Raw genomic sequence first — 12,082 nt, 5'->3', positions numbered from 1 at the left:
CACATGCTGGCCTTTTTGTAATTTGAGGGACTGGCCAGGGCATAGTGCCAAAGAATTAGAGAGGCGGGTGGCAGGAGACATTTTAATTTGTGCTTCCATGTGCAAAGGCATGCACCTCTAGCTTTGGTCGGTTCCTGTGATTAGGGTGGCCAACATATTCCAGGAAGGGGGGGAATAGGGGAGTGGGGGCAGCAAAATAGGGAGAAATGAACAAGACATAGGAAATGCCATAATTGGCACAAACAATGTTAATATCGAGATATGACGTAGTCTTTCAGCAGCATCCTTGTTTAATCAAAACAGGGGGAAACAATCAGTATCTGAAAGCGTTTGCTTACTTAGTGAATTTTCTGTCTCCCTTTTTTAACAAGCAATCAAAAAGTTCAAATCAGTAAGTTTTAGTAACATTTTTTAAAGTACTTACTTATGTATATAAAGCTGAGAAAAGTTCAATATTTCACCAAAAGGATTAGGGGGGTTATCTATGTTATGTATTGGTATGAAGCCCCGCCCACTTCTCTCTGTGACGTGCTTGCTTTGCAGTTTTCACTTCTGTCAATGTAAACATTATAATATGAAATGGACGTTTTTTCTTCAATAGGATATTTTTCAAGAAAAAGAAGCAATAGTATTTCCCTGAACCAGACGAGGGAAACTTACATTAATCTAGTTGTTTACAAGTGGATGAACCAGACTGAAGCAAAGCAGAGAGCTTTTGGAGTATTTTATACATCACAAATTCACCCGTTTTCAAACAGCTTGATTCACAAAGATTTAAATAAAATAATACTCAAAAATGCAATCTTAAGCTTAATTTTCTATATACATGTCCAACAGCATCAGAAAAATGACACAAGAACATAATAATAACACAATTTTCTTTAAAGTTAATCTTCAAATATAGATTTCAGAGATCGCGCTAATATATATCTAAAAGTAGACTCAGTGGTAGAATTATAATTTTTTACAAGTTTATATCTTTTGATTGGAATTTAAGAAGCGCCTAATTTTAAAACCATACATTTTCCAAATATCGAGTGTTTTTTATTATACGTTCAGATTTCTTTACCAAAGACAGAGTAAACTTTTTTTGAGGGGTTGATCTGGCATAACAAAGTTTTAATGCCCGTGCTACAATAACAGTCTGTGTCAGAAAGGCTCTTCGTGAAATATCAGCTCCTGCGATCCACATGATGTGTTTGGTCCGATGGGATGTTCTGCAGCGTCTCCTGGCTCTAACAGCGAGGGAGCGCTTTCAAGTCTCCACGGTTACAGACTTCTGTGGCAGCTGCTGGGCTTCATATGCATATCCTTAATGACACAAGTCCTCTTTAAAATGTACGAATTATGACTCAAACAATGTGATTTTTTTTATACCTCTTAAGATTTATCATTAATGATACAGTGGGAAGTAATTATCAATGGCTCTTTGGCCTGGGCTCATTTATCCTCAGTAATCCTGTTTAGCAGTTGAGAGTTGACTGAATTTAACAGGTTTGTCAGATATAAAGCTTGAGAAATTCCTCTGTTTCTTGGAGAAAAGGATTATGGGATGCAGACAGTGAGATATTTCAGGGCAGCTCGGGTAAAAGGAATGACCTGGCAGTCATTAGTGAGCTGGGAAGAAAGGTAGCAATTACCCCTCAGAGTCCCGCAGGAAGACAGTAGCAACTCTAAAGGGCCTTGTTAGGGGTGTGACAGGCTGTATTCAAAGTCCTCACAAGGCCTTTCCATGACTTATGTGTCTATATGTGTCTGATGATGTGGATTTACTGCCACAATATTTTTTAATTTCCTCAGTCAAATCAACGTTAAAAGGCTGGAATGTTTAATTTATTTAATACTCTATCTTTTGAAAGACTTGAATTAACTATGGGGAATCAGATGCAGAAAAATGATCTGATCAGAAACTGCATATGTTGTGATCAAACTTAAATCACTTTATTTTGGCTTTCCAAACTGATTTTAAAAGGGGTTTAGCAGAAACCCCACCTTCATTGATCTGAAAGTGTCAATAAAGGTTTTACCTAATATCATGATATTTTTAAGCATTTCAGAATAAACTATATCCATATATATCATAATAATATATCATAATAATAATATAATAACATGTAACCTTTGGCAGTGGTTCATTAGAAAGATTTACCTCCAAGCTGTGGGCTGGACTTTTGGCGTGAAGCAGCCCCACCCCCACCTTCTGTCACCCGTCTGTTTACCCACTAAATTCACACAAAAGTTTTTTTGAAATATTAGTTATTTTCGCTGCAAATTTTCCAACCCCAAAGTAAAACGACTCGATCTCTGAGGAATCCGCCTTTCGCTTCTTGTGGGTGCCGCCCATGTCATGTTGTCAACCTAGAGCCGGCCTCAACAGTGTGTCTGCGTTTTACCCCCAAAAACAAACAACATCTGAACTTTGGCAAAGATGGACGTGCATATTGTGCATATAAAAGGAAAGCGTTTTTGCCAATCACCGCTAGCTCCGCGGAGAAAGTGGGTGTGTGTGTTAGCCTGGGGGCGGTGCTGACAGCACAGACTCTTCCTGGAAGGGGCTGTTCCTCACTTTGTGACATCACAATGTCAGAACCCGCTCATTTACGTGGGTTGGGAGGGGCTGATGGTCGGAGCGCAGGTTTTAGTCAAAAATGCGTGAATGGAATAAAATACTGTTTTGGGGTTGGTTTTTGTGACGAATTAGCATTATAGTACATTTAAAAGCTCAAAAAAGTTGATTTTGCGTCATATAGGCCCTTTAAGCTGTAGTCACATGCGTCCATACAGGATGTTGACCTGTACTGGAGCTGCGGGTTTTTAGGTTCTCCGGGCTCGTGGAGGAACGTAGACAGAAATAGTTGCATCTTGAGGGGATTGCAGGTGGATCTTGCAGTTCCCTTGAGGCTCGTACGGCCACCTCAACGGACGTTGTGAAAAATGATGTGCATTTGTTTTGCATGAGGTAAGCGTACCATGAAGTATTTGTAAAATTAATGTACGTTGCACGCAGTTTTAGTGTACGAGTAATACTGTCGTATGGTGCCCTAATGCCCCACTTGTTAGTCCTGGCTGCATGTGCTGTGCAGCTGATACACAAGTGCCTGTGGGAATCCAGCACAAACTACACTTTGATCGTCTAATTTTCTCATTTTCAGCAGTCAGGTTGCACACACGGAGAATGCACTTCTCACCTGAACAGCACTAACGGGGCCCTTGCACTCTGCGCAGGATATGGAGGGGGTTGAAAAAGAAAGAAAAATCTGTACAACAGGCCTGCGTCTTACCTACTTCCCCCTTACGTGTTGTATAAGTTTTTGCTATGACCTATCACTCGCACCCTATCTGTAGGTATGGAGCGAGTGCTCTACGGGCTCACAGAATGGTCAACAATCTTAACCTTTCACGAGAGCCGCCTGCGTGCCCCGTCCAGGTTTCCCCTTGTCCACCAGTAAGGGCAGTTGTGACTGCGCCTTTATTCACTGCACCGTGAACAGAAGCTCCAGTGATGTTTTAATAAGGACTCTTTACAATTCACAGTGAAACAAGGAACTGTGTATTTGTGCATTAACTGTGCAGTTTTGACTGACCCTAATGCAGAAGTTGGAGCAAACATCACACTGCTGTGGTAAGAATCAGAAAATGTGCTTTGTAACATAAAGACTTGGAAAGCCCTGGATTTTTCTTGCTTTTGTTTTCATTTTACATCCAGAAAATGTCCTTCTGCTGATGAATGCCGCTTTTAGCTTAAAAAATAAATAATTAAATAAAAGCTCTTTAGCACTCTAAATGACCTGACTCCTTTGGCCTAAAATTATCTAAAAAGAATGCGAGTTCCTTGTAAAATATTTTCAGGTGACGTTATTTGACATCTGGAGTTGCTCTGAGTGGGTTAACTGTGCTCAGTTGGACCACTTAGATTTTTTTAGTGTGATTTCAAAACCTTTAAAGATTGACTGAGCCATTATTGAAATTTATGTGGAATTGCTGACTCACAAGAGCAGTGCACTAGTCCCAAGACTCGCTCCCAGATTAGAGATGAAAAATGTGTGCCTGTGAGTGAGAGCCAACTCACTGTTGCTAATGACTGCCTTCCCGTGAGCTTAATCAAAGATTTGTACATTTAATTGCTGTCAAGTCAGCGCTCACCACCTGCCATGCCTGGCCACACGTGTTCACCCCCTCTCTGGGAGCATTTCCAGCTCCATCTATCATCCCTGGCTCGAGGCTGAGACAACACAGCCTGCTTGACAACCTGTACTCAGCCGTCCAGCAGGGCCCAGCCAGGCCTGCGCAGCATGCAGCCTGAGAGCCTGTTCGGCGTGGAGGGAGGTCTGTCAGCACCTGGGCCTTACAGTTCCCAGCCGTTCCTCCCGTTATCTGAAACAGACCTGCCTAAAAACTGACACCAAATAAAGTCAGTGCGATGTGTGTTTTTGTTTGGCTCTCTCGCTGAGGCATTCACACGGCCCCGTGCAACCTGGTTGTGACATGAGATACGTATCAAAGAGGAGGAATTTTGTGAGGCTCCTCCAACCTCTGGAGGCCTCCTGCTTATGGATGTGTGTGAGCTCTGGTGGTCTACTCAGTTCCTCAGCGCGGGCTAACCAGAGATTGTGTGCTTAATCTGTTATCACTCTCAGCTTGTTTTCTCAGCTGTGGTCTAACAGGTTGGTGTAATGCTGCCACACTTGCAACGCCTTTGCAAGATTCTGTCAAGAAAGCTCATTGAAGTCCCTCACCTGGATTTGTGGGCTCATTATAGCATGTTTCAGACATTAATAGTCCCAGACGGCTTTGCTCATTTTAGGGGGATTAAGGAGAACACCGTATACAAGATCTGGTGTTTTTTAGCACAGAAAGCCAATTTTTTTATGTGTACTGATGTGATTTGGGGTTTTTTCTGGTCCCACTCCGATCATCTTTTGGTCTATTGTAAAGCTTTACCAGTGGTACAGTATTTCATTTTTAATTGAGCAATTTTTTTTGGTCAAAATTGAAAAAGTTGCTCATTAGAAATTCGCCTCTGAGTTGTGGGTAGGACTGTTGGCATGCAGTAAACATCCATTTGTTTGCATGCTCTCCCTCCAGTTTACAGCCCCTAACAACCTCATCCTAACATTACTGGTGCAACTAAAACGGCAAGCAATATTGGAGCTATCCAGCCGTACGGTTTAGAGCCAGATTTCAGCTCGGACGAGGAAAACAAAGACTTACATGGTTCCACTTGTCTGTGAATGGATGCATCAGAATTGAGCGGAGCTGTAATAGCTTTCCATAGTAGCTTCTATATCACACTTACAAGCTTTTTACGATGACATTTTTTCTTCTCCTCCTGATTAACGTTGATATGAATAAAGAAATACTCAAAAGAAGTAGGTGTAAAAATGCAGTTTGAAAAAGATATTTTTTTTGTAGAAAAATGGGCTACCTGCTTTGCTTCTTTCTGATGCATCAACTTTTAGGCGACTTGATCCATGCACTGGAAATGTTAGGCTGGGGGTGTGAGCGGCCATAGGGGGAGAGGGTGTAAGCACAGCACTCTTAGCAATGGGGAGCGAAAGGGAGATGGGGTTGCTCTGTCCTTCTCACAACTCAGAGAGAAATTTCTAATAAACTACTGCCGCTCTGCAGAAAATATGTCAACATGGTTTTTTTTTAGTTTGGATAAAAACTGCATAATCTGTGTGCAAATCGTAATGACTGGAGGGAGTCTTTAAACAACCAATATTGCACAAAGGTTCCTTTCAGCAACGCATGAAAATATCTAAGGTACAGATATAATTTTATGAATCAGTAATCAAATAATTTCCCGAATTCTGAATGACTCATAACATAAAAACACCTATCTACGCATATGTTTTATTGTCTGTTCCAGGTCAACACGATATGGTGCAACCTGATGTGGAAACAGACGTTAAACCTGTTCCAAATCCAACTGCTGAGCAGACCATGCCAAACTACATCTCAGTGGCTCAGGTGTTACACTTTATCCATTGTTATACTCATCCCTGAAAGTTTGCTAATTATCCCAGACAAAGCTGCAGGTGAGACACAGGAAAACAGGCCTGGCCTGTAGGGCGGGATTCAATTTGACTGTACCCTGGCAAGTCTGGACAAGGATCTCTACATCCTGATATCTCTTGAGGATGAGGAGCTTCAAGCAAGATGTAATCCAAACCTGCTCCCAGGGGTAGCTGTGCCAGTGAGCATGTTGAGGGCTACAGCTGCCTTCTGGACTCCCTGAGCTCATTAGTGGCACGCAATTTTCACTGAAGAGAGGATAATAGGCCATCCAAGAAGCTCTTATTTCCCACAAATTGTTTTAATTGCAGGATTTTGTTTAATTTAATATTTCAGTCGCAAGCGCCGCGCTACAACTTTATAAGTTGAAAGAGTTGTTGCGAACAGTTGCTCATTTGAATGGGAATTTAACCTGTAGAATTGATTAGGCTGTTGGAGAATCAGGTCCTGTCTTGATGGTTTATGGAAGTTTATCCAAGTTTATCCAGGACCTGAAGCTACCGACATCCCGAACATTTGACTAAACGTGAGTATAACCCATAGTATTCACAATGAGCAAGCAAGAGGCTTCTTCTCCTTTTTCTTGTGTTTACTAGCGCATGTTTGCCACCTACAGTTAAAAGAGGCTTGATGTGAAATGTCATAAACTTATTCACTGCTCTATTCTGATATATAATAGGTGATATAATTCGAGCTGAGCACAAACTGCAAGTATTAACCCTGGAGAACCTGCAGGGTCAAATTTAATCCTCGGTTTCTTTTTTTTTTTATGTTTTTATTATAAACCTTTTGACTGCTGTTACTTGCTGCTTCGTCAAAATGAACAAAGAAAAACCAAATTTTTCTAATTAACTTTAAAAGCGCTGAAGAAAATTGTTGTCCTTGATTGGTCAAAGTTCAACCGGATTTAGGTTTCAATGGATGTGCATTTCGTACGTAGAGCCCGAAAAAGGTTGTAGAAACTAGCGTTGCTATATGTGAACACAAGAGTTTTGAACGCAGACCCCTAGATTTACTATTAGACTTTTCAATGGAAGGGGTCGCTTGACCGCGTGCGTTGCAGAGAGCGATGTGAACGTAGGTTGACATGCTTTATCTAAATAAACATGCCCCCCCCCACACACACACCTGTAATTACACCAGTTAAACTTTTTTAACTTCCTGCTGCAGCAAACTAAAGTGGAACTACTTTTCTATGAAAAGAAAAACTGGGTCAAATAAAGTGAATTTCCTTTTTTTCAAATAAGTCAGAAAAAGTTAGAAGCTTTCCCTGTAGCTCCAGTTTTTGTCAGAAATAATCTCTAAGCTCAAGTTTAATGAGGTCAACACTTTATCACAGAGCGATTTCAGTTCTCCTCGTCTTGACTGATGTGAAACCTGAACTGAGCTTTTCCCTTTTACGTCCATAGTGTGATTATGTGGATTGTGTACATATTAATCATTTCCAGAGCAAAGCTCCTGACTCTGCCTTTGCTCATCTTTAGCGCTGAACCCGATGGAACCAGAGTCCACTTTTTGCGCTACGAGAGGTCTCCACCATATGGCATCTCCTTCTAAGAGGAAAATATACTTAGAGCTCCTAATGTCTCATATTGTGACAGCAGATGCAAAGTGAGTGGTCTTTTACGCTGACTCATATGTTTGGGCCACCCACGTACAAAAATCGCAGAGCTAATATGTTACCGTTTCCATAACTACCATAATTTATCCTTTCAAATTAACAGCAAAGCCTTTAACTTTTGGACCGACAGTGTCATAGATTTAGTTGAAAGCTCATGTGGATGATGGCTTTTGGCACATAACCGGAGAGCTTGTTAGAGAAACCCTTCAGAGACAGACGTTTGTGAAAATCCAGCAGGTGGCCTAAAAAGATGTCCCGCCTCATAAATCGCGGCGCGAGTGGAAAAATCCTTTGTGAAAGCCCAATCCACCATTCTTTTATTTTATCTAACTTCCTTGCATGGTTTCCTTTTTTTAGGTCAAACACAACTTCCTTCTTCACGATCAATCTGGACCATTTTATATGTCTGAGCCAAGATACCACTTAGGAGAAAGTCAGGACCTTTTGGAGTATGAATGGGAGGAAACGGCTGGAGAGTTCACCCATTCAACGACGACAGCTTTTCTTCGCTCCCGTGCGCTTAGGTTAATCGCCTAAAACGTGTTTTCTCTGCGTGGTATCAACTGACTTCCATGATTTGAAGGTGACCCTCCACCCCTATGCCTCCCATTGTGAAAACAGGGCCAGATATCTGGCTGTGGCCCCAGCGCCCTGCTTGTTGGGACAGCTGCTCAGATGATGTGGGCCCTCTGCAGGTTCCATGACTCATTTTCTGAGTCAACACCACAAACTTGGGCTTCAGCCTCAATGCAGCAGTGATTCACCAGCACATTTGTAGATGTGAATGATCATTTGTGTGTGTATACTTCACACAGAAGCTGTGAAACAGAAATCATTTCTCCAAAAATGTTTCTGGTTTGTCACTGAAGGATCAGGTGATTTTGGGACAAAAAGGGGAGTTCTGGGTTGTTAGCAGAGATTTGGTTTTTTCCATATTACCGAAAACTGGTCAGTCTGTCTTTTATTTTGACCTTTTCAACAAAGGGAACATCTTGCGTATTTTCTGCATATTTTAAACAAAACAAAAAACGTTTTTTTTTTTGTTCAAAATATGAAAAAAAAGAACCAGTGAAGCATTTTGTCCCTGCTCCTCCAAAGCCCCACCCTGTGTGTTTTTTAGATAACGCTGTCCTCCTAGCTGCAGATTACCTGGATCAGGTGTGTTCAGTCAATCAGAAACTGGACTCACCTGATCCAGGTAACAGGCAGTGACTAAAGCAGGGTTAACTGGAAAATAGGCAGAGGAGTAGATTTTAAGGAGCAGGGAAGGAGACATTTTTACAACACAGGAAGATCTTTATCTGCTGCCAACAGGTTTCAATCCATCTCAACGGTCATATTTGCAGTAAAGGTATTATTAAGTATGTCTTATGGATGATTATCAACTAAAGCATTCCTACATACAATTAAAGCCAAATAAACATATCAAACTCTCACATGGACTCCTGCAAGGTCTTCAGTTTACAGTTCCACTCTGATAAAAATGGTGTTTTTAACATGTTCTTAGGGCATTTTTCTTATGATGGAGGACATTATGCATTTCTGAGTATTTATTCATTTAAATCATTGTGAATCAGAATGAGAAAAAAACAAACTGTTTGAAAAAGAGCTTATTTGTGACTACATGTATTTGTACCTTTATTTTAGTATAAGCTGACTTTTCTCCCATTGTTTTTTTTTTTTACATCCATTTCTACTTCATCGTATCCAGTTTAAAATGCTGGAATAAATTCACAGTAGGATGCACATTCCATAAATATCAGGTTGTTTTTGGTTTTCTTTTTGCATGCGAAACAAAAATGTTTGGGTTTTTTCATCATTCATTCATCCTTCATGCCCCACATTCCCCGACCCTGCATTTACTTGTCCCAAAAATTCATGTGGATTTTATTTAAGCCACTCCCCAACTGTTTCATATTTAAGAGTGAATGATCGACACAAATTACAAGCTAATCAGATGTTTTTGACCACACCATTTAGCATTTATAATTAAATGATGATATTTTGGTTTTTGTTTTCACCTCTATTGTGGGTTTGCTTAAGACCCTCTGACAGGACTTGGATTGCATTTAGAAGTGTGTTTAGCTTTAGAAAAAGTTATTTTTGATTCCATAAAGCCAAAAACGAATCTCTTCAGAGGTAAAAGTAGCCTCCCAGCCACACCTCCTGCCTATGACGTGGGAAAGGTCAAACTTTTCATCTGGATTGCTCCAGTTCCACTCACCCAGGGACTGAATTAGCAACTTGCTTTTCAGTTGGTGCCTCCCTTGCCAGTCTAGCATGAAGAATGTGTGGGCTGGGATGGATTAATGATGTCAGGCCAGCAGTTTTGTAAAAAGAAAAAAAAAAGAAAAAGAAAAACCACTCCCAGTCTGCATATAAAAGCCTCTAAATACCAATCAACCTTGTGCTGACTGCTCTGAGTTCCCTGCGCGTGCTAAATATTATTGTTGTGAGTTGTAGGTTTGTTGACTCATATCTTCCATTGACATCTTACTCATTCAGACGCAACAATGAAAAAGGGTGTGGCTTTACTGCTGACACACATTCCCACACATTTATTCATCTGGCTTCGTGCAACTGTCATTTTTGAATTCCCGTCTTGTGTGATTTTTACTGCTTTTTTTTTTTTTTTTTTAAAGTTTCAAAAGATTCTGTGAGTGAGAAAAGAAGATAACCCGACCGTGAAATGTAATCCCACAAAGCAGTCAGTCCTGATCGGGCATGTTAAAACTCATAGTTGGGACGTTTTTGTGATTTTATTGGTTGTAGTAATTTGTTCCCCTAAATGTTTTGTGCCCAGATTGAAGACGCAGATACGGCAGAGCTTTCCATTAAAAGGCGGAAGACAGGAAAACCTGCTGTGAGTCAGTGTTGTATTTCCAATGTACTGTTTACTTATACGTTTGGCCTTTATGCATGACATGTGCTTCCCAGACATCAGATACTATCAGAAGATTAAATACCATTTATTTAAACTGGTACAATTTCTTGAGGTGTCTGAGATACATTTTTGTAAAAACAAATTACAGAGGGGCAGAGAGCAATGACTGTCTCAAAACCACATCTTAAAAACTCTGTTTTTAGCACAAAGTGGAGGAATGAAGGGCGGAGTCAACCAGTCTACTCCGCCTCTCGTTTCTTCTGCAGGCTTGTGATGTCAGAGATCTTAGGAGTTCACCTAAAGACACATTTTTAGACCTACAGGGTCCAAAAACTAAATTACAAAGGTATGTTTGAGAAAAGTCTTGTCAAGTAAACAAAAAGCCCAAAATACCTTAAAGACCCACTAGGACAAAAATCGTGTTTTTTGTGTTTTTAACATGTTCTTGTGGCATTTTTCCGATGATGGAGGACATATATAAAGAAAAATACTTTAATTTTGTAGTGTAAGTCGCATTTTTTCATAATTTGGCTGGGGCTGCAATTTATACTTAGGCACTTTAACATTGGGAGTTGGGTCATCTAGACCCACGAGACAGTGCGCTGAAGCTTTTTATTTAAATGATTTTCGATCTTCACTGGTGTCCATGGATGACATGAAATCCTGTCCACCTTTATCCACCTTTGTTATGGTAGGAAGAACACCTCAATGTAAGGGTGGGGTCATAGGATAGCACAAGTGTTAATGAACTACTGCTGCTCTGCAGAAACTATGACCTAGAAAACCATAGATTTTGGGAGAAAAACAACTGTAATAAATAGATCAAAAGAAGATTGGAGTGGGACTTGAAAAAAAGGGAATGAAAAGTTTTGGAAATTGACTGGAGAGCCAAGTGACTGATCCATTGAAATTTTAGATCTCACAGACAGAGTCCTCTCTGAGGGTTTTGTGACGGAACAGTAAAGAAAAACAAATTCCACTTTGAAACCATTTCGCTTGATCTGCTGTCAAGGGAAAATTCCACATAATGCTCTTGTGTTTGCATGTGCCGCTGCGATTCTCTCGCCGGCTAAGCTCTTTTAGTGAGAGTGTGGGAGTGTTTGAGCGCACACGGTGGGGCGTCAGCACACAGGCTCACTTCACGTGGTCCGAAGAGTGAAGGGCTATTAGGGGAAAGGTGAGTGTGGGACTGCTGCTCTGGGTTATCCAGTAACTCTCTCAGGCCTCCGCTGCCAAACGCGCACGCACACAAAGCAGGCTCCATCCCTGAAGGCTCAGCCAAATTTGCACTTCCACATTTTATCCTTGGAGGTGTAACCTTTACACATGCTAGTTCGGTATACACAGAAGCAATCAAGTAGTTCTTTATGTGCTGAATTCAGCTGCATGACAGGGAATCAATTTCACTCTAAATGACATATCTTTTGGAAGGGATAAGACACAAATTAGACTTAAACAGGTCAAAAAACTTGTTTACAGGTTTGTTTTTAAACTTGTCCTGTCCAACAGCTGAGTAAGCAGATCAGAGCTGAGTGCCTCTTGTATTGGACAGATTTTAT

This window comes from Oryzias latipes, chromosome 13 (assembly GCF_002234675.1).
Source record: "Oryzias latipes chromosome 13, ASM223467v1".
Classification (NCBI taxonomy): Eukaryota; Metazoa; Chordata; class Actinopteri; order Beloniformes; family Adrianichthyidae; genus Oryzias; species Oryzias latipes.
Note: the sequence above shows the minus strand (reverse complement) of the source record.